The 22,084-nt window shown below is 51.9% G+C and overlaps 5 non-coding genes across 5 annotated transcripts; 2 read left to right on the forward strand and 3 right to left on the reverse strand.

The window, feature by feature from the left end:
• Positions 1–2,643: 2,643 nt before the first annotated feature.
• Positions 2,644–2,717, reverse strand: TRNAT-AGU. Its single transcript has one exon. It is a non-coding gene; the product is annotated as a tRNA-Thr (tRNA).
• An 8,565-nt stretch (positions 2,718–11,282) lies between these two features.
• On the reverse strand, positions 11,283–11,355 carry TRNAR-CCU. The gene has a single exon. It is a non-coding gene; the product is annotated as a tRNA-Arg (tRNA).
• An 846-nt stretch (positions 11,356–12,201) lies between these two features.
• TRNAF-GAA lies at positions 12,202–12,274 on the forward strand. The gene has a single exon. It is a non-coding gene; the product is annotated as a tRNA-Phe (tRNA).
• Positions 12,275–13,918: 1,644 nt separating this feature from the next.
• On the forward strand, positions 13,919–13,990 carry TRNAQ-UUG. The gene has a single exon. It is a non-coding gene; the product is annotated as a tRNA-Gln (tRNA).
• Positions 13,991–16,708: 2,718 nt separating this feature from the next.
• On the reverse strand, positions 16,709–16,790 carry TRNAS-AGA. The gene has a single exon. It is a non-coding gene; the product is annotated as a tRNA-Ser (tRNA).
• Positions 16,791–22,084: the final 5,294 nt, after the last annotated feature.

Below are 22,084 nucleotides of genomic sequence, written 5' to 3' on the forward strand. Positions count from 1 at the left end.
CATTCCTCCCTCCCTCCATGAGTGTCCATTATATTCTTTGGCTTTCTGTTACGCTCGTCACGCAGCTGCGTGCTGAGTCTGTGCTATGCCGTGTGTCCGTAGATTTTTTAAAAATACTTTGGACCAGGCGTAACATTACAGTAATTACCCTAATTAGATGCAGGAGTCTCCGAGCGAGATCACCCTGAGGAGGGTCACTGAAGGAGATATAGAGCGCATGCTGCGTGAAAGCTCGCACAAACCAGGGCCCGATGCAGCCGTGCTCGGGGAGGCAGTGCTCCCTGAGTACCTCATGAAAGCCTGGTGCGGAAAACTGTGCTACCACGGAGCACCCAATAAGGCAGCTCTCCCCAGGAACCTCCTGCGGAGGCTTTTCGATTACCTCCAGGAGAGCTTCGTGGAGATCTCCCAGGAGGATTTCTGTTCTATCCCCATATATATAGAGACCTCCTTTTCACATACTTCAGATTCCTGTTATATTAAGAATAAAAGTTTACATGTTTAAAGCACTTACCGACTGCTCCTTCCCCTGATTCAGGGTCCGGGTTAACGGCCGGGGAGGGTTGGTAGGGGATCTCCGTGACGGTGATGAAGAGATCCTGGCTGTCGGGGAAACCAGCGTTGTAAGCGCTGTCGCCTGCCTCGTCCTCCACAAACCCTTCCTCATCTTCCCCGTCCGTGAACATCGCCGAGGAACTGTCCGTCGACACTGTCCCATCGTCAGAGTCCACGGTCACTGGTGGGGCAGTGGTTGCAGGCTCCGTAGCGTCCGTTTGCCGCTTTGATTTTTTGGTAGCCTTGTCTGGGGTCCTTGATTTTCACGCGGCGCTGCGTTGCATCCCGGCTGTATCCTCTGTCTCTCATGGCTTTGGAGACCTTCTCGTAGGTCTTCGCATTCCCTGTTTTGGAGCGAGGCTCCGAAAGCACAGACTCCTCGCCCCACACACCGATCAGATCCAAGAGTTCCCGGTCAGTCTATGCTGGGTCCCTCTTTCTATTCAGAGATTACATGAACTCCTCTGCTGGAGAGCTCTGCAGCGTTGCAGGTGCTGCGGAGCTCGCCCCGATGTCCAGCCAGGACGTCAGATTCAAAGTGCCCAGACAGGAAAATGAATTCAAATTTTCCCGGGTCATTTCCTGTGTGGCTGGTCAGAGAATCAAAGCTCGGACTGCTGTCCAGAGCGTCAACAGAGTGGTGCACTGTGGGATAGCTCCCGGAGCTACTAAGTTCGATTAGCATCCACACCTAGCCTAATTCGAGCTAGCCATGTCGAATTTAGCATTACTCCACCTGCCGGGGTGGAGTACCAAATTCGAACTAAAGAGCCCTCTAGTTCGAATTAAATGGCTTCCTGGTGTGGACGGTTGAGCGGTTAGTTCGAATTAACGCTGCTAAATTCGAATTAAAGTCCTAGTGTAGACCAGGCCTAAGATTCTATTTTCATTTACGTAACCAACTTTGACCTCTCTGCCTAACACTTATAATCACTTACAATCTATCTTTCTGTAGTTAATAAACTTATTTTAATGTTTTAAATTTACTTGTGAAATTGTCCAAAGTGCTTGGGAAAGCTGCTCAGATTAAAAAGGCTGGTGCATGTTCACTTTCTTTTTGAGGAAGTGGTGAATTAATTAATGAGCTTGCACTTTTCAAGAGGTTTTGAGCAGTGTAAGATGGTACATTTCTGAGGTGCAAGGCTGAGGGCTGGGGAGATATGCTGGTGTCTCTCTATGTATAATTGAGGAGTGGCTTATAGAGTATTCATGCAACTTAGTTGGGTGTATTGCTGCATGTTGTTGGCTGAGTGATCACAGCACATGGAGGGGGTTTTGCTGCTTGTCACTACTGCAGCATTGTAAGACACAGCCCAGGCTGGAGAGAGAAAAGGACAGAGCAGTTCCACAGTTTGGGATTGTACCCCACGGATCCCACCACACAGAGACCCTGCTGTGACCAGCCGTGGTAATACTGTGCTTAGTGCTCTGCCTTGTAGCTTCAACAGCTGCACATGCAAGATGAGTTACAGTGACCTTGACCTTGTTTCCATGTTTATCCAAAGCCTCCTTTTGACAGTTGTCAGCAAAAAGACCCGTTTCTTTTCCAACCATTTCTATAGCTAGCCAGAGTCGGGCTTCTCCGTTAACAAAAAAGATTGACCAAAAGGGGACAAGAGGAGGCACATTCAGCAAGGCAGCACTGGATGCTGGATCCTGAATCTGCTCTTTATCCAGTAGCTCTCTTGGCAAGCTCTGCCATGGTGCCACGCTCTGGGACTTCTCCCCGAACTGCTCCATTTTTCATCAACAATAACATGAAAAGTGAAAGGACAGTCATTCTCCATTTCCTGCAAGCCCTGCAGAGAACCCTCTAGAAGGGGCTCTGTGCACAGATATCCCCAGCGAATCGCATGGGCGCATGACACAGGGTCTCCTGTCACAGCAAATTGCAGCCGGAGCAACCTCCTTGCCAATGCCAATAGCCTTTTCATCAACACCAGACTGAGGATTTGATTCTCTCCAATGCTCCGTTGGAAAGAAGCCTTTTCCTTCACAAGCAATTACTTGGATTGTCAAGGGAGGTCTCTTCTGTTTCCTAGGAAGACACAGGAAAATGTGAGCAAAGGAGATGAAAGCTATAGAGCAAGGCACCACTGGGAGTTGAACCCAGGATCTCCTGTTTACTAGACAGGTGCTTTAGCCAGTTAAGCCATGGTGCCTTCCCCAAAAGAGCCTTTGTAACCACTACACTTGATGGTCCAAGACTACACCTTCAAATTCCAAAGTACAGACATTCCCCATTTCCTTCAAGACTTGCAGACTTTTTGCTGTCTGACTCTCTGTGCATGGAAAGCCACAGCTGAGTTGACAGAGGGCTTCTAACATGCACTTCTCCCACAAGCTGCCATGATCAGATACTGATTAGTGTTCTGTGTTTCAGTCACAGCAGCTTCAGCTCAACTCTGAGTCATGGTAACCTTTCCATCAGCTCCAGATTTACCACTTAATACTTTCCAAGACTTAGCTGAAGGGAAGGGTCTCTGTGTCTTGAACAAACACTTACAAGGATTGTGCAGTGAGGTCTTTTCTTTTCATTAAAAGAAATAAAAGAAAGGAGCCTGACAGACAAACTAGGTTCAGCAAGGAAGAACTAGCAGGTCAAGCCAGGATCTCCTGGGGAGTAGGAAGGCTCTTCAGCCAGCTCTGCGCAGAGATCACTTCCAGAGGCCACTTCGCACAGAGTCCAGTTATGGTTACAGACCCATCCTGAAATTAGAGCAGGATATTTTAAAGCTTATTATCACAGTAAAGTAACACAATTCAGCCATGTCGGCACAGAGGAGAAAGCACTCCATCATTTCACAGTTATTGCTACTGATCTCACTGACAAACTTCCTTTTCTCAGGGCTGCTCCCAGCACTTTAGGGAGTTTTTCCTCTTCTCCCTTCCAGCTGTGGTGACGGGACTGCAGCAGCTCCCCGGATGGCCGGCTTTGCTCTTTCACTTACGTCCTTCTCTTCTTTGGCTGAAGCTGTGTTTGCCACCAGTTTAATCCATAGCTGAGACCTCAGGTACCAGGAGCTAGTTACAAAGGCTCAATTCCCATCACCATCAGTGGGAGGTTATCCAGGGCTGCAGGATTTGGCCCATGGACAGTCAAGGTGCTACAGCAGCTACATTCTTACATGCTGAGTCCTGCAGCCTATTACCAAACTGCTCTGCCATAGTCTGCAGGGCAGCTTGACTTTTTGAGACTCTGGCAGAAGGGAGACCCTGGAGGAGAGAAGGAAAAAGTCCTCAGCAGTCACAGCCGGCAGGAGCAGCAAAGACTGAGTATCAGACACACTTTTTCACCAGGACAGTAAATGTGCACAACCCCCTGATATATTCTCAGTTCACTCCCCCTCCCAAGGAAGCCCTATTCTGCTCTATTACACTCTCATGGGATGAGGGGGAAGGTCCTCTCATGGGTAAATAACTGGTTACAAGGTAGGAATAAATGGTCAGTTTTCAAAATGCAGAGAGGTCAATAGTGGTGCCCCCCAGGGCGTCTGGGATAAGTGCTATTCAACATATTCATAAATGATCTGGAAAAAGGGGTAAACAGCGAGGTGGCTAAATTTGCAGATGATCCAAAACTACTCAGGAAAGTTAAGTCCAAAGCAGCCTGTGAAGAGTTACAAAAAGATCTCACAAAACTGGGTGAAAGGGCAACAAAATGACAGATTTGTTGATAAATGCAAAGTGATGCACATTGGAAAACATAATCCCAACTATACATATAAAATGACGAGGCCAAAAATAGTTGTTGCCACTCAAGTGAGGGATTTTGGAGTCACTGCGGATAGTTCTCTGTAAACATCCACTCAGTGTGCAACGACGGGCAAAAAAGCAAAGAGAATCTTGGGAATCATTAAGAAAGGGATAGAGAATAAGACAGAAAATATCATATTGCTTATGGCCGACCACATGCATTGGCCTCCCCTCCGGCAGGGGACTTATAGGCCCTTCTGCCAGTTGGTGTTGGCAGCAGCAAGGGCTGGGTTCAATGTCTAGGGGAGGAAAGCAGCAGAGAGGGAGGAGGAGAGAGAGTCCCAAGAGCAGAGTGCAAACCAACCAGCTGAGGGTCTCACAGGAGTCCTGAAATAACAGTAGCTCCAGGTCCCATCAGGGCCGCCCAGATGGTGGAGTAAGTGGGGCAATTTGCCCTGGTCCCCGCAGGGGCCCCCACAAGAGTTTTTTGGGGCTCCTGGAGCGGGGTCCCTTCACTAACTCCGGGAGCTCTGGAAAACTCTCGTGGGGTCCGGGCCTCCGGAGATTCTTCCACTCTGGGTCTTCGGCGGCAATTCGGCGGCGGGGGGTCCTTCATGAATGAAAAGTGACTTCATTGAAGTGTTGAAGTGCCTTAATGGAGAGAAAAGATTGGGTATGAAAGGGCTCTTGAATCTCGCAGAGAAAGGCATAACAAGACCCAATGGCTGGAAGGTGAAAAGATACAAATTCATATTACAACTAAGGCACAAATATTCAACAGCGAGGATGATTCACCACAGGAAGAAGCTACCAAGGAAAGTGGTGGATTCTCCATCTCCTGATGTCATTCAATGAAGACTAGATGCCTTTCTGGAATGTGTTTGCTCAAAAAGTAGCTATTGTGTCATACAGGAGGCCTGTGATATGCAGGGGGTCAGATTAGCTGCTCTAATGGTCTCTTCTGACCATAAAGTCGACTAATTTCTGAAAAACGGAGTGTAGCATTGGGAGCAGCGTCTGATGTTTTCCTGTCTAGTCGGCTTGCTACCTAGAACGAACGCTCCTGGAGTGGAGTGATCCACAGGGAGTAGCTCAAACCTCCAAAGTGCCTGGCCAGGGGCAGGACATTAGCGAACAGCAAGGGAGGGGTGTGGCAGTGACATCACAAAGGCTTTTTGCAGGACCTCAGACTATTGGTCAAAGGTGGTGGGGAGGTGGTGACCTCACAGAGAGATGCTGACATCAGCGAGGCAGGACAGGGGCGAGGGGCCAGGGAAACCTCAGAGACCCCTGTGGCTTTGCTTCAGCAAGTCTCCTTCTCTAGGTCTCTCTTTGAGGACTGAGAGAGTATTCGGGTTCACGTATGTGAGTGCCAGGAGGAACCTCTTTCGAGTTTTCTCCTTCCCTTTTAGTGATTTTACTAGAAAACAGACGTCCCTGTTTAGAAGGTAAGAGCCTCCTCGAGGGAAGGGGTGTCATGGGGGCATCACAGTTCGGATGCCGGTGGCCCCCCCCCAATGTATGGAAGTTCCCGGAGAGCAGCATCCACGGCAGTGATTTGCTCCTGGCTGCTGGAGCAGAGCAGCAGCCTCAGCTGTGAGAACTTCCCAGAGCGATGAAAGGGGAGGGGCCCATGGCTCTGTAGCAGGAATGCAGGGCAGCCGAGTTCACGGCGGGCATTGTGGGATACTGGAGGAGGCCAGTTATGGTGATATAATGAACAGCAGCGTCTACTCTGTCACTTTAAGTTTGCTGCAAAAAGCTCTAGACCTCTCCTCGAAGTCGTTTTATTTTGTCACCAAAACAGGGCAGTTTTGTCGCCAGACGTGGCATTGCAGTGTGTACACCAGCCACAAGCTGCCGACCGAGGGAGCGTTGTGTGTTTTTCACATACCTGAGCAATATAATTCTGCTGAAACAACTTTGTAGTGCAGACCTGGCCAAAGATTCACTCACACACAGCTTGCAAGGAAAACCTCACCTGCTCCTCTGCTTTGCAGAATCCAAACACAAGTAAAGCTTGTCAGGCCCCGGTAGAGATGGCAGGGAGTCAGGTGTGGGCAGGGCCGGCTCTGGCTTTTTTGCCGCCCCAAGCAAAAAAAAATGGGGTGGGGCCACCGGAGCAACAAAACAGGGTGGAAAAAACGGCACGGGTGGAGCAGCAAAGCAGGGGTGTGGGGGGGATACGGCGCAGCTGAAGCGGCAAAGCAGGGGGACACAACGTGGCTGGAGTGGCAAAGTGGCGGAAGACAACACAAAAATGGTGGGGCTGGAGCAGCAAAGCTGGGGAGGGACACGGCACAGCTGGAGCAGCAAAGTGGGGCGGGGACAACACAGAGTGCGCGCCCGGTCTAGTGGGGGGGGGGGGGAAGGGGAGGGAGCGGAGGGAGAGAGAAGGGGGGTGGCCAGTGCTTCAGCGGGACACTCACCACGTGGCCCCGACCACCACACCGCCTGGCACCCTCACTCCTTCTCTAGACTAACCAGTCCTAATATACTGTAACATGGTTATATTCCACCTCCTTCACTGGTTACACCCAACAAAATTAATTATACAGCAGACAGAAACAATCACAGACCCAGACAGAGACCATGCAAATAAACATACAAAACAATACAGAAGGGAGGATTTCACAACTACATCTATACAGACATAAGGGTTTTCCAGCTGTGTCTATTGATAAGTGAGTTCTTGCCAGACAGGATGCTACCAAACTAAGTTTCCCTTTCTCTGGAGGTGATGGAATATCAGGGCAGGATTGTATTCCTAACAGCCCAATAGCACCTTATTTCAATGTGAGTAGTTGGGAATGTGAGGATGTGACCATACACTTCCCAGCTTATGGCTGCCTTTGCTGCTTAGCCGAAGAACCAGGCCTCAGACTGTCACAGTAAGAGAAGGCCATTACACAGACAGACAGTGATTTTTTAATCTTTCTCTTATATCTTTATAACTAGCTAAGTGATAAAAATACACCTAAATTCTTAAAGTACAGGCCTGAATCTCTGTATCCTAACAGTCCTTGAGGTCAGGCAGCCTCTGGGTAAGGGGGTGGGGACTCAGATCCTTCCACTGGCCTATTCCACCAGGGTCCTGTATAAACCAGGGAAGTTCCCCACAATAGCCAGACCAGATGCCCCCTTTACACTTGTGCTCTGTCCTCATTGCTTCTCTGTCTCTCTTCCCCCCATCTCTGCTGCTCCCCCTCTGGGCTTTCTCAGCACCTGGCCCCACAGCACTTCCTGCCAGCCAGAGACTGCGTGTTCTAGGCCTGCTCCTGTGGATGTGGCCTCTCTCCTGATTCCTGAGGGAAGGAACCTTTCCAGTAAATGGCCACAGCTTCTGGGAATCCCTGTGTGGCTGTGAACAGAGTTTGGCTCCTGGTACACAAGGCAACTTAAAAGCTGAGCGCCCAGACAGGGGCTTGAACCCTGGCCTTTCAGATTAAGAGCCTGATGCGCTATCAACTGAGATACCTGAGCTTGTTAGGAAATATCTTCACTATTCACCACAAGAGTGATTATCCCAGTGTGCAGGCAAGAGTGAGCAGGCAGGCAAAAGAGAGGCAAAAAAAAGCCCCAGGAACCCCTCCTCTTTTTCTGCACAGCCACTGCCTGGCAGCAGGATTCCTCCTCCTCCTCAGGGAGACAAAATCTCTGTGCCTAGACAGCCGGTCCATCCGCTGCACCCCAATCCCCCATGCCCGAGCCTCCCTGCCAAAGCCCTGCACCTGGCCCCATACAATTAAGTCTCACGTGTCGCTGGGAACTTAACTTCTTGTGCCCAGAGCGTCTCGGCCCCCTCAGCAGATGACCTGAGAAACACAGTGTCCGGCTTTTCCAAAGAAGTGTTTAGACCCCCTCATCATGTGGCCTAAAGGATAAGGCATCTCCCTGTGGATTGGATGATTCAGGATTTGAGTCCCCTCGTGGTTGTGCTCACTTTGTGCTGCAAGTCCTGCTCCCTTCAGGGCTGGAACGTCTTCTTGGCCGCTCAGGTCAATGCTCTGGCTTCAGCTAGAGCCCCAGGAAGGAGTTGGGGGTTGGGTGTCACAAAGGCTGGGGCATGAGCCCCAGGGGCTTCCAGTCTCACCTTTGCCATTCCTGACTTGCCAAAGAAAATGGGCGGCTCCACTGCCAAAGTGAGCACCTGGAGTGGGAACCATAAGAGGCCCCACCAGGGGGGCTGGCCCTGCTTTCCTACCGTCTTCTGATGTTGGCCACAGAGCATCAGCAGCCGCCCTGCATGGTGGCCTGTGGGTGGCCTTCAGTGGGGTTCAGCACAGCAGGGAGCAGGCTGGCCCTGTGGCTGTCTGCTGGCCACACATAGGCATGGTCCTCTCCTCCTCTTGCCCTGGCCTCTGTGGCTTTTAAGCCGTCCCTTGGAGCTGTCAGCACCAGCCGTCTCTGCTCTAGGTGCCCAGAGGAGGAGAGGTGCTGGGCTCCCACCTGCCCAGCCCTGCTTCCTTCAAGCACAGAGGCAAGTGCCAGACTTGTGGGCACCAGGTGAAGCCGTGAGAATCCCAACCCTCAGGTGTCAGTTCTAGAGCCCTGACCCATCCAGTAGGAGGGGAAAAAATTGCTCTTGCAGAGCTGGAGACAGGGAAGTGGAGCAGTGTGAGCTCCAGGGCTTTATCACAAGGCCCCCCTGAGATTTGAACTCAGATTGCAGGATTCAGAGTCCTGAGTGCTGCCCATTACACCATGGGACCAACTCATGCTGCCTTCTCTGGCCATCAGTGACCCTTATGGGGCCGGCTCATGTAAGGGACTGTTGGCCCCTTACTAAAGCTTAGTGGGGGTTTTGGTTGGCTAGTTCCCAGCACCAATAGAAGGGGGAAGGGACAATGGGAAATCAGGCCCCTGAGACTGACAGTCCCCTGGGTAATGGGGAGAGGCCAAAGCTCCAAGTTAGCCGCACTGACAGGCCAGGCAGTGTAATGAGGGAGTCACCAGGCCAGAGGGTCCCATCCTCCGTGGGAGCTGGAACTGCCTGGGCCAGAGTGGGGCAGAGCTAAGGAGAGAGCAGGAGCCCAAGAAGAGCCGGGGAGCAGAGCTGTGCAGGTGTAGTGCCAGAAACTGCTCCCTGTAGGACTTTGCTACCTGCAGCAGTTACTGAGACCTGAGGTTGTTCTTATTTGCTGACTTGTCCTAATTGGCTAAAACTTGACACTGGTGGGAGATGGAAGCATAAAGGCTTCATCCTCCAAACAACCCTGCCTGGTGTCCATCTGTATCTATTACCTCTTAACACAGGATTGTAAAAAATAGAGTGAGGTCATTTAAACATCATTTATTTTGCAGCTTCATTTACTGTGCTAACAATGTAGCATCCTGACACCGATATTTCTGCCCACGTGCCCTGTGGGTTGGATTCATTTCAGTGGGACGCGGGACATGTGGAGGATAATTTAAACTCTTAATTTCCTTAGGGTTTCCCTTTAATATACTTCTCTGCTGGTGCAATTTCTGACCATTGCACGTCTATTGTATTTATTACAATAGCACAAGTAAGTCACACAAGTGACATAGTCTAAGGGCTTGGCTACACTTGCAAGTTAGAGCCCATTAAAGCAGCCCCGGGTGCCCTAACTCCTGAGGTGTCCACACTCGCAAGGCACATGGAGCACCTGGGCTCTGTAGGTGGAGCGCTCCTGGTAATCCACCTCCATGAGAAACATAAAGCTCGCTGAGCCCTGCTGAAATACCCGGGCATCAGTGTGGATGACGTGTTGCATCACTGCACTGTGTTTGGCCTCAGGAAATGTCCCATAATCCCCTGAAGTCAAGTGCCCACTCTGGTCATTGTTTTGAAATCGGCTGCAGGCATGTGGATATCCCCTTTCAAAGCTCCGTTTCTGACAGCCGGCTGCTTATCTGCTCTGGGACAAAGCAACCATCAGTGTGGAATGCTGCTGTTGTCAGTGTGTATGCGGGGGGGGGGGGTCTGCTGCTGTCCGAACACACAAGACAGCATGCTGACACTCTCTCAGCCCCCCAAACACACTGTCACTCCCCCCACGTACACACAACACACTCCCTGTCACACTCCACCCCTGCCCCCCATTTGAAAAGCACGTTGCAGCCACTTGCACACTGGGATAGCTACCACAGTGCACTGCTCTCTGTGGCATTGCCAGAGCTGCTAATGTGGCCACTCCAGTGCGCTTGCAGCTGTCAGTGTGAACACACGGCAGCGGTTTCCCTGCTGTGGTTTAACTCCCAGCGCTCTACATCTGCAATTGTAGCCAAGCCCTAAATTTGCCAGACCAACCGAACTCAGTAACTGCCCTCCACCACCATGTGCAGGGAGTAAGGGCACCGTGGAGCACACGCCGCACTTACTGGCACAGCCTTGTGCATGCTGGGGTGGCCACCTCCCCATTGATGAGACCTGGTCCCACCATCTCCGTGGAGCTCCAGTCTGCTCTGCTGCCATCCCTGTCTGTGTTGTCTTCTCTAGCAGTTGACTGGAAGGTGAGCACAGGCCGCATGCCATGTAGCCGTGTTGTCTCGAAGGGTGAAAGCAGGAGGAATGGTGCCTTCATAGCCCACCTAATATTCCATAACATAGTTAAGGAAAATATTTCTCAATGAATTCTCAGTAAAACGTCAGTAGCAGCCAGTGTCTGCATCGGTCTACGAGCATTGGTATTTTCTTGAAATTTGTCAGACCAACCTATCTAACACCTAACACACATTTGAAGTTCTTCTTTTCACACTGTTGCTCATTCTCAGGTTCTGCTTTGTCTCCAGACAGATCCATTCTCTTTCAGGACAGCCTTGCTCTTTCTGTCTGTGTCACTCACTGAGGTGTCGGAGTAAACACTCCCCTTCCTTCTATTCTCAGTCAAACACTAGTATTAAGTGTTTGCTACTGATGGGTCTAGAAAGGATTTGTGAAGTGGAAGATGCTGTTTCTGGGGGATTGCTCCCAAGATCCAGTACTTTGGGTTCAAATGTCTCCCAGCTTCCTTGGGGAAAATAACACCAAGACTTTGTTGCAATATACAAGAAGGAAGGAGTTTTTCCACCCCAGATGGGACTTGAACCCACAATCTCTGGCTTAGGAAGCCAATGCCTTATCCATTAGGCCACTGGGGCCCTGAAGAGTAACAAAAAGAAGGATGGAAATTCCCTCTCAGGATTGCACATTCCTCACATTCACTCAGAAGCCAAATACCCATTTAATGGCCTTACAGAAACGTCTGCATCCCCTGGCAGCGAGGCACCTGGGCAGGTCCCTGAGAGAGCTGAGCACCACCTTTCTGCCAGCCATCTTTAGAGAAGAACCCCACCCTAGAGTCACCCCTCCCACCTTCAGTGCCTCCACGGCTGTGGCTCTGAGTGGCAGTAGGATGATTAGAGGCGAATCGGGGGCTGGAAGGGGGGTAAGGTCGGCCTGTAAGGAGTAACCAGGTGGGCCAGACCCAGGGGGAGGCTGTGGGCTGCTGGTTGGTTGTTGGGATCCAAGCTCTAGATCAAAGCTGCACAGTGACCTGACACCCAGGGTTATAGGGCTGACATAGTGACCCCCTTACTGGCCTCGGTGACCCCCAAACCCTTGTTACTAAGGGCACTGAGGAGTCCCTGTCCCTTAATAACTTCTGGGAGCTCCCCAGCAGGCTGCGGGCGTCAGCCGCCTCCTGCCTCACAGGTTAGACTCTTGGCGCTGTGCCAGCCGCCCCCTCGCTTGCAGGCCCAGTGTAAGAAGCAGGAGGCCTGGTGCTGGCAGAAGAGGGTTTTGATTGATCGACCTCTGTGTTATGGGCACAGGACGCTTCCACTCAGTAGCACAGCTGGGGGGGAGCGAGGGGAGCAGCTAAGGGCGCCGGGTTCCTCCGGTGGGGGTGTGGAGCAGCCATTCCTTTTCCTGTCCTTTTTGTGTGCAACTGCTGACAACAACATCCCAGACAGAGAAGCAACAGGCCAAAATGCTACCATGCAGCTGCCAAAGTAGCTCAGTTGGGAGAGCGTTAGACTGAAGATCTAAAGGTCCCTGGTTCAATCCCAGGCTTTGGCAGGCCCTTTCATCCCTCTTTGCACAGTGGTGGCTTGTTTTCTGGGAGCACAGTGGTCCCTGCACCCAAGGTGAGTCCCTGAGCTTGGGCTCCGCAGTAGGAAAAGATATTGTGGGCTTCTGCCCCTAATTGGCTGGACTGACATTTAACAATGAGGGACAGGAGCTGTCTCTTCTAAGTGAGTTATTGGTGGACCCAATATGGCAGGAAGAGAGTGCTAGAGGGGGTGCTGGGCAGTGACAGGCAGGTAGAGAGGATGAAAACTCTTCTGTGCAGCTGAGGGAGGGCAGTACCAGGGAAGGGGCATGTGTGAAAGTGGCCCTGTGGAAGGGATTCGGGGGCCCAGGAGGAGGCGCTTGACGTTCATTGCCTTGGAGCAGCTGGGCTTGGACATGGTGGGTGTTGAGGAAATGCACATTAACAACTCTAGGGTAGCTTGATGGGCAGAGGGTGATTGGAGGAAGGGCCCATCTCTGGTCCTCCAGGCCAGGGAAGAATGATGGGGTTGGTGTCTTGTTCTTCACATTCACGGTACGAGTACAGAAGGGGCTGGAGCTCTGACCAGGGAGGGCATTACTGGTGGCTTTGTGCTCCATGGCACTGGTTACTGCTATTTTAGTGTGTATGGTCCCCAATTAAGGCATGAAAGGACAGTTCTATGAAGGAACTGGCTCCCTTCTTCTAGACCGCATGGTGTTTGGTGTCGGGGGGGATTTCAATTGTTGCACCGGCCTGAGGACTGCTGGTCCTGTTTTTCCAACTGTCAGAGGAAACTCTTCTACGATGAGCACTACCTGGTGCAGGTCTGTAGCGAGGTCGGCTTAGAGAACGTGTTTCTCCACAGTGGAACCGGTGGAGGGTGGGCAGTAACCTCCTATTCCTCTGACCCGAGCTCACACCAGCCGCAGAGGGGATACACCTTTCTGCGGGGACAGGCCAGGAGTCGCAGTGACCGGATATCCGTGAAGGAGAGCACGTCGACAGCCCAGTGCAGGGTGGTGCCAATGGACAGTTCGGATCACGCAGCTCTCACCGTGTGCTCAATGTGGGCAATTCCCTGACCCAGGGCAGAGGATATTGGAAGCTGAACATCCAGAGCTTGCAAGACAAAGGGGCAGGGGGGCGAGGCCTGGCTGTGTTGGCAGAATGGGAAAGCATCAGAGGGTTCTGTGGTTACCAGGGGGATTGGTGGGAGTCGGTGAGGGAGGAGTTGGCGGCTTTGTTCTGGCGGCTGGGGAAACACCACAACATTAAAGAAACCAACAGTGCAAAGTCCTGCAGTGTCACCTGTGGGATTTCCACAAGAGCATCCAGGCAGGGGAGCCAGTCAGCGTGTGACTGTACGATCGGATCAAGCGACAGCTGGCCGAGTTCCAGGAGATGAGGCTGCAGTTGGCTGATATGAGCAGGAGCACTGAGTGAAGGGAGGGGCGGCCTCCCCTGACATTTTTGCAGCCTGCAGGGAATGGAGACAAAGCAGGGGGATGCAGGGACTCAGGGCAGGACCCACGGATCTGGTAGTGCAGGACCACAGTCACTGGAGGAGGAGAGAGAGACCTGCGAGAGGAAACTGATGGTGGGAAGCAATAAGTGCAGACTGCAAACCAGCCAAGAGTCACAGGGGTCTAGAAAATGAGCTAGTAGCAGGTCCCATGGTGTAATGGGCAGCACTCAGGACTTTGAATCGTGGAATCTGAGTTCAAATCTCAGTGGGACCTCGTGGCGACACGTTGCTTTGCTACAAAGCATTGGAGCTCAATGTGTTTGGCTACTTTCTTTCAGGGTCAACTAGAGTGAGGTTTTTCTCTCCTGCTGGGTGACTGATGCCCACTGGAGACAGGTCTTTGGTCGGGCTGGTTCAATGGGATGGCTGCTACAGGTTGGGGTCCTAGAACTTAACAGTCTGGCTAGAGATTCCTGCGGGTTGACCATATGGTTGTTTCTCGCTGCTTCACCTGATGCCCACAACTTTGGTCCCTGCAGCTGCCACACTCTTCCTCTTGCCCACATGGCATTTAAAGGAAGGAGTGCCAGGGCCAGGGCCAGGCTTCACAGTCAGGGCTAGGCAGGAGGGAGGCAGAGTCCCAGGCTGGAGCCCAACACACCTCTCCTCCTCTGGGCACCTGGGGTGTTGTTCCCCCCTGTTCAGGCACCCCTGGGGCCCTGCACTTCACACAGCTCTCCCTGATTTCAGCTGTTAGTGAGGGAGCCTCACTGCTAGCGCAGACTGGGCAGTTTCTTGCATGAGAGACACTGTCCCAAAGCAGGACTAATGCTTAGAGCTGGTTATCAGTGATTTCAGATCTGTTGGTCTGCAGCAAGACTCTCCATTGAGTCTTAACCAGCTCTGTTATTACACCGAGAAGAACAAAAGGGTCAAATGGGGCCTGGAACCCTTAAGAAGAATCCACCCCACCGAGTACAACACTTGTCGCTACCTGCTCTCAGCTCCACTGAGAATGTTTTGGGGTCACTCCTTGCCTGTATCAACCTAGGGGGTCTCAGAAAATCATAGTAAGGAGGTGCTCCAGTGGCATAAGTGGTTAGCGCACAGTACTTATAGGGCAGTCTTGAGAGGAGCTATGCTGAGGTTGTGAGTTCAAGCCTGACCTGGAACACTGTTTTTCATTAACCAAGTGGCTTCACCCCCTTATTTGGCCCTGTGAATGTAAAATTCCAGCCCTGGGGACCCTCAGGAGGGGGCTAATAAAAATGCCCCCTTCACTTATTATCTCCTCTCCAGGTCAGAATCTACCATCCTTTCTCCCGACCAGCCCCTGGGCCAGGATCCCTCAAGCAGAGCCTGGAGTCCTGCCCAGGGCATCTGTACTATTGACAAAGACTAAGTGACAGGGACAAAACACTCAAATCCCGCCTGGTGCGGGGAGCCAGGTTTGCTCTTCAAATTCTGTCGTTGGTACATTTCCAGGCCTGGGAATGTCCCACAACAGCATTGAATGGGAAGCTGCCTGCAGAACAGTTACACTGCGCAGAGCTCCTGTGGAGGAGGGGTGGGAATTAGTAACATTTTGAGGATCGTTTGGGAAATGAGCCTTTGCTGACAAGGTTTGTCTCTGTTCATAGTTCACCTTCAGGTGTTATGTTGAGGGATCTTTAGTACATTTTTGTGAGGTTAATAACTATCTCCTCAACTTTATTTACTCAACTTAAAAATTGGTCACCTGATTTTTGCATCTCCCTGTGAAAATACAACTGACACGTGTGGCTTTCTACAGGGGGTCATGAAGTTAAAGTTAAGGAATTCAGTCTCTGTACTTCTGGGGGGGGGTTGCTTTTTTACAGCTGCCTCAGGGCCAGGCACACTGGGCTGTTAGCTGCACCCACTGTCCTTGCCAGGGGCCCCTGCTGAACCCTGGGCGGCTGCACTGCAGTGCTGGGGTGACTCTGCCGGGGGAGAAGCTGCTGTGGAGCAATGTAGAGCAGGTGCAGGAAGGAGACGGGGTCACTATTCTCATGCTGAACTGCACAGTTTTCCAAATTTGGGACTAGATTCATAGATTCATAGACTTAAGGTCAGAAGGGACCATTATGATCATCTAGTCTGACCTCCTGCACAATGCAGGCCACAGAATCTCACTCACCCACTCCTGTAACAAACCCCTAACCTATGTCCGAGTTATTGAAGTCCTCAAATTGTGGCTTAAAGACCTCAAGGTGCAGGGAATCCTCCAGCAAGTGACCCGAGCCCCATGCCGCAGAGGAAGTCGAATGTCCGAGAACAATTCTAGGGGAAGGTGAACGCAGAGCAATGACACTGGAGATGCCCAGACCTCCAATAGGGGCAATGTGGAAATTAATAATGGGAAGATCATTTGTGAAATTAGTCGTCACTGACAAGATTTGTCTCTGTTCCTATTTCACACTATGGTGTTAGTTAGAGGAATCAGTACAGATTTTTACTATATTAATTAAACACTTAATTTTATTTAATCAAGCCAAAAACTTAGTATCACTTATTTTTTCTCTGTCCTAGCAAGAATGAATTGAATTTTGTGACTTTCTGGAAAGTGCAGCGAGATTAAATGTGGGAAATTCAGTCTCTGTGTTTGTGAGCTGATGTTTTCCTCTCACAGGTCAGTGCCTGCATTGAAATACCAAGAGGGATCTAAGGGCTGGTGTACGCTGGGCACTGAACTGGCAAAGCGATGTCTCCCAGGGTGTGACCCCCCCACAAACCCATATAGTTAAGGTGACCTAAACCCGGGTTAGATAGTGCTAAAGAAAAGGAAGAATTGTTCTGTCCATGCAGCTATTACAGGGATGGGAAAATCCCTCCAGTCACTGTCTACTCCAAAGTGCTATAGCAGTGCCACAGCAGCGTTTTAAGTGTGGACAGAGTGAAACTAGATATATCTCCAGCTCACACTATGGATGCTCAGGCACTAAGACTACAATAATAACAACAACAGCACTTGCGTAGTTGGCAGGATTTGAACCTGCGCAGGGAGACCCCAATGGATTTCTAGTCCATCACCTAAACCACTCGGCCACAACTACTTGACTTGTGTGCATTTCACTGCATGATGATTTTGTTCTCACTGAATTGTCACTTCAAATAGTTTGCTCAGACCAGCTTCCCCAGCACACTCACGGCTGCGCATCAGTGTAAGTGTGTCCTTGGGTGAACAGCGAGAATTCCTGCCCATTTCCCTTCCGGCTGGAGCAGATTAGAGTGTGTTTGTGTGAACAACATTGCTGTAGATTGTTGTTCATTCCCCACTCTGACAATTCAGACAGTCCCTTTCCTAGTCAAATCTCCAGCACATCGTTCCAATAGCAGGGGGCAGGATTTCTCTGGGGCACTGAAATTTTTCAGAGGGCTGGTGCGTGAACTCAGCCTTGCATTCCACCCTTGATGTTTCATGGACTAACAACAGCAGCAGAAAGAAAGAGCCGAGCCAATATCTCCCTGGCAGGGATGCAGGTGCCATGACCCCTCTGTGTGACCGTCGCCATTGCAGGAGAAAAAGGTTCACTGGCATCGAATGCCCTGGCTCAGACCAGAGACACAGGGAGGTTTTGCTGTTTATGGATCTGTGCAAAGGAAATTTTGTCTCTGTGTGAAACTGAGGTCGGAAATGAAACATCCACATGGTGGCCCAATGCTCTATGGAATGTGGGTGAAGGACTCGGGCTGAGAAATGATTTAACAGGGGTTTGTTTCAATTTATTGCCCTGATTAAAATCTATGGCTAAAAGGCAGCCACTGTTGTTAGTACTTGTACCTGTGTAGGGACACCCCAGTGGGTGTCAAGTCGATTGTCTTCACCAGGGGCAGTCGATTATTTTATCAAGGTACAAATTTCTTGGTCAAGGCCTAGGCTCCAGAGAAAACAATACACTGCTGATAAGCAGAAGTACATCAAAAGATTTTGCAGCCACCGTGGGCATAACTATGATGTGTCGTGTTTCACTCTTTATATCTGGCGTCACCTCCTTTCCCTTTAGCTTTGTAGTTGACCAAGGGCAAAGCTGAACATCTCCTCAGATACCAGGGAGTGTTTATGTCCATTCCTGCGAGCTACACAGGGGTTTGATGTTGCTGCTTTCAGTCCTCTGGCTCTGGCGGGATAAGGAACAATTCAGGCTGTCACTGAACTGAAGGAGGAAGATCAGTTTTTGACAGGGAGAGGGTCGCCTCCTCTTAAAGGGGTTTGTCTGGCTGGCAGTCCTGGTTCCCAGGTCTCGCCCGTGGGGCTCCAGCAGTTTTGGGACCAGGTCACTCCCTTGGCCCCACCGGCCACCCCCAGGCGCTCGCCCCCAGTGTCCCGGCAGTGCAGCGGAGCTGAGCAGTGTCTGCCTGCTCGCTCCAGTGGCTGCCGAACCCTCCCCATGGCAGGGCAGGGTGGGTCGGTGCCTCCGCGCGCTGCCCCCACCCCGAGCCCCTGCAGCCAATGAGACGCTTCGGGGGTGGTGTCTGGGGGCAGCAGTACACGGAGGCCCCCCAACCTGCCCTGCCTTGGAGCCGCAGGTAAGTGCTGCATCCCTGACCCCTCCCAGAGCCTGCACTGCCAGCACCTCCCCACATACCTCTTCCCACTCCCAAACCCCTCCCAGAGCCTGCTCCCCTCCACACACCCCAGCCCCCAAACTCCCTCCCAGAGCCTGCACCCCCTCCCCTTCCCACATGTCCCCTCCCGCCTCCCCCAAGCTCCCGCCCAGAGTCTGCAACCCCACCCCTCCTCCTGTTCCTGCTACCCCCTGCCCCAGCCCAGAGCCTGCACCCGAACTCCACCCCAGAGCCTGTACCCCAGAACCCCTCCCCCACCCAAACTCCCTCCCAGAGACCAGCCTCTCACCCCTCCTGCACCCCAATCCCCAGCCCCAACCCAGGGCCTGCACCCTAGATCTCCTCCCCCCACCCAAACTTCCTCCCAGAGCCTTAGGCAGGTGAGGGGCAGAGTTTTGGGGGATGGGTTCTGGGCAGTATGAGTGACATTATTGGCCCATGGGAGGATTAGAGGACTGGCACTGGCCCTGTTCTGGGCTATACAGGACACACTTTGTTGAGAGTATAGATCAGCGGTTGAATGTTTCCCTGCAGGGTAATGGGTTCCTAATGCCCTCCCTGGTCAGAGCTCCAGCACCTTCTGTACTCGCACCGTGAATGTGAAGAACAAGACTCCAGCCCCATCATTCTTCCCTGGCCGAGGACCAGAGAGATGGGCCCTTCCACCAATCACCCTCTGCCCATCATCCTATCCCAGTCCTGACCTCCAGACTCACAGCTCTGCTGGTGCCCCTCACTCCCGACCTGCAGCCCCCTGGGTTCCCCCCAGCTCTAGTGGTGCCCCTCACTACCGACCCACAGCCCCCTGGGCTCCCTGCTGAGCAACCCAGTCACTGCGCTGCCGGTGCCCCTCACTCCCAACCCGCAGCCCCTGCTATCCCACTCCTGACCTCCAGCCTCACAGCTCTGCTGGTGCCCCTCACTCCAGACCTGCAGCCCCCTGGGCTTCCCCCAGCTCTCATGGTGCCCCTCACTCCCGACCAGCAGCCCCTGCTATCCCAGTCCTGACCTCCAGATTCACAGCTCTGCTGGTGCCCCTCACTCCCGACCCGCAGCGCCCTGGGCTTCCCCCAGCTGTACCGGTGCCCATCACTCCCGAACTGCAGCCCCCTGGGCTCCCACTGAGCTCTGCAGTCACTGCACTACTGGTGCCCCTCACTCCCGACCCGCAGCCCCTGCTATCCCAGTCCTGACCTCCAGATTGACAGCTCTGCTGATGCCTCTCACTCCTGACCTGCAGCCCCTGTAAAACTGATGAATGAAATTGTTTTTAATTGTTCAGTTTATCCATGTAACTTCTGTTCACCATTCACTACACTTGTCTATATTGTAACTTCTGTTCACTGTTTGCCATATTGTAATTCAAACCCCGTTTTAAAACACTCACTTCATTTTGTAATAGCTTCCTCCAACCTTCATTTTTGCAAACCCTGCTGTACTCTTATTAGTTTAGGTTAGATGTGTGAATGAGGCATGTGTGGATGATGGAATCAACCTCCATCCCCAGCCTGTCCTGATGAAATAAAGTTCAAACCCCGCTGGCTGAAGATGCAGACAAGAGCCCTAACAAAGTAAGAAGAGGCCACCCTAAAAAGAAAAGGTCCAATAGAAGGAAGATCAAAGCCAGGTCCCAGGCTGAAAGTCGCCTGCAATTGACCAGTGATCAATCACCAAACCCAGAGGCAGTGACACAGCAAGACCTACAGACTCTGGATTCAAACTAAAGCCTACAAAAAGGACAGGTGAGATAGGAGACTTTGGAGGGTAACATTCTGCTGCCAACATTGAAGGACATCGGTGCAGGCCCAACAGAGACCCAGCTCGTCCTCGTGCCCGGCTTTCCTGGCCAGTTACCGCCACAAGCTACGAACCCAAGCTGAAAACTCAAGCCACAAACTCAAGCTGTGTTCAGGGCTGGTAACTATGCAGCAGCTGCAGAACATCTGATGGATGTGTGTGTGTGTGTGTAGGTATTAGGTATAATGTGTGTGTGTAAGGATTAAAATATTAGTTACTGGCCATAAATCACACTGTTCTCATAATAAATGTGGCGTCTTTGTCTTGCCCCCTGAAAAGATCCTGTGTAGTTTTGTCTGTCCAACACTTGTGGCTTGTCCGGGCAGGCTCCAAGCAGGTGACTATCACAGTGACAATACAACTGACCAGCCTTGCGGGGGAGGCTGAGGGAGATCCGCACTCACCAGGTCTCTTCTCTCCCCCACGGTGAGCCAGACACTGCTCTCTCCTGGCTCTCACTCTAGCAGCTGGACGCCAAGGAGCCATTTCCCCACAGGAAGTGCATTGAGTGCCCCTGTGGTGCTGGGGGGCTGGCACTGCTGCTGCCTGTGGGGCTGGCAGGGGGGCTGATGTCTGCACAGACTCTCAGCTGTGTCAGGTTCCTCCGGTGGGGTGTGGAGCAGCAGTTCGTTTTCCTGTTCGCACTCCTCTGCGGTGTGAAAATCGGGGAGGGGAGGCAGAAGCCCCACTTCCCTCCCGAAATGATGCCCAGTGGGGGAAGCCAGGACAACAGGGTGGGGCGGCAAGTGGTGGCCAGACTCTCACCACCAGAGTCTAGTCTAGCTCAGGGTCCAGCTCAACTTCCTCCCCGCACCACTGCCCCCCAGTCCCCTTCCACCGCCAGGTCAACCCGGGCACTAGGGCAGGAACAGGGTGAGGCAGCAAGTCAAGCTGAGCAAGGCAGGCAAAAGTGGGTCTTGTCTTCATGGGCCGCTCACAATGACGTCCTTTTTGTCTGCAACTGCTGCAAAAACCTCCTGGATAGAGAAGTAACAGTGTTACCAGATTTGCCCCTTACTTTGGGGAATGCTCATTTATTCGGGTTACTTTTCTGGGGAAGGGGTTCTGTAATTCTGTCAATGTGCTGCTTGTGTCACTTTGTGTGTTCATATGGAGCTCTACTCCTCCCTTCTACAAGTCCCCCCCCAATGGAGCTATCCTGCAGGACCTAGCTTCCCTAGGGCTGGGTTTCTCCAGCCCAAGAACCGGCTGAACACACACCCACCCACACATAAATTAACAGAGCAAGTTTGAGCAGACCGGGTCAGTCAGCACTGTCAAGCTGACCCCTTATATGTCCCTGGACTCACTGGGCTGGATGAAGCAGCACTTTCAAGCTGACTCTCCTTACATGCCCCTGGGCTCCATGGACTGGGTCAAGCAGCACTTTCATGCTGTTAGCCTTATGTGTCCCAGATTCAGCACGGCCCTATCCCCACTCTCACATCACCATTGTACTGGCAGTAACTTACTTGATGAGCAAACCCCACAGTATTCTGGGCGCTGCAGGGATCTTTAGCTTAGGTAAAAGCAGCATTGCTGCAGAGTGAATGGGGGAAGCTAAAAACACAAAAGAGTGAGGTGCAGCAAGAGAGAGAGAAGCAACCAGCTTAACCATACAAATTATTTATTGAATACTGGTGATAACTACACAAGGAGGCTAAATCAGCATAACATACATTATTAAAGGTTAATACCTAAGGTAGACAGGAAAATTGAAAAGAGAGAGAGAGAGAAGGGGATCTCACCACTCCATGAGGCTTGAACTGGTCGGGGTTCCCAGGTGATGGTGGTAGCTGAGGGGCCTGAGGGAGGAGACAGGCAGAGTCCCCAGCACGATCATCCAGGAGAAGATGGAGTTCCAGTGGAACTGATGCCTAGTTTGGATCTAAGCATCAGAACCCTGAGGCTTTGGCTACACTTGCACTTCAAAGTGCTGCCGCGGCAGCGCTTTGAAGCGCTAAGTGTAGTCAAAGCGCCAGCG

The sequence above is a fragment of the Mauremys reevesii genome, unplaced genomic scaffold, assembly GCF_016161935.1.
Source record: "Mauremys reevesii isolate NIE-2019 unplaced genomic scaffold, ASM1616193v1 Contig4, whole genome shotgun sequence".
Lineage (NCBI taxonomy): Eukaryota > Metazoa > Chordata > Testudines > Geoemydidae > Mauremys > Mauremys reevesii.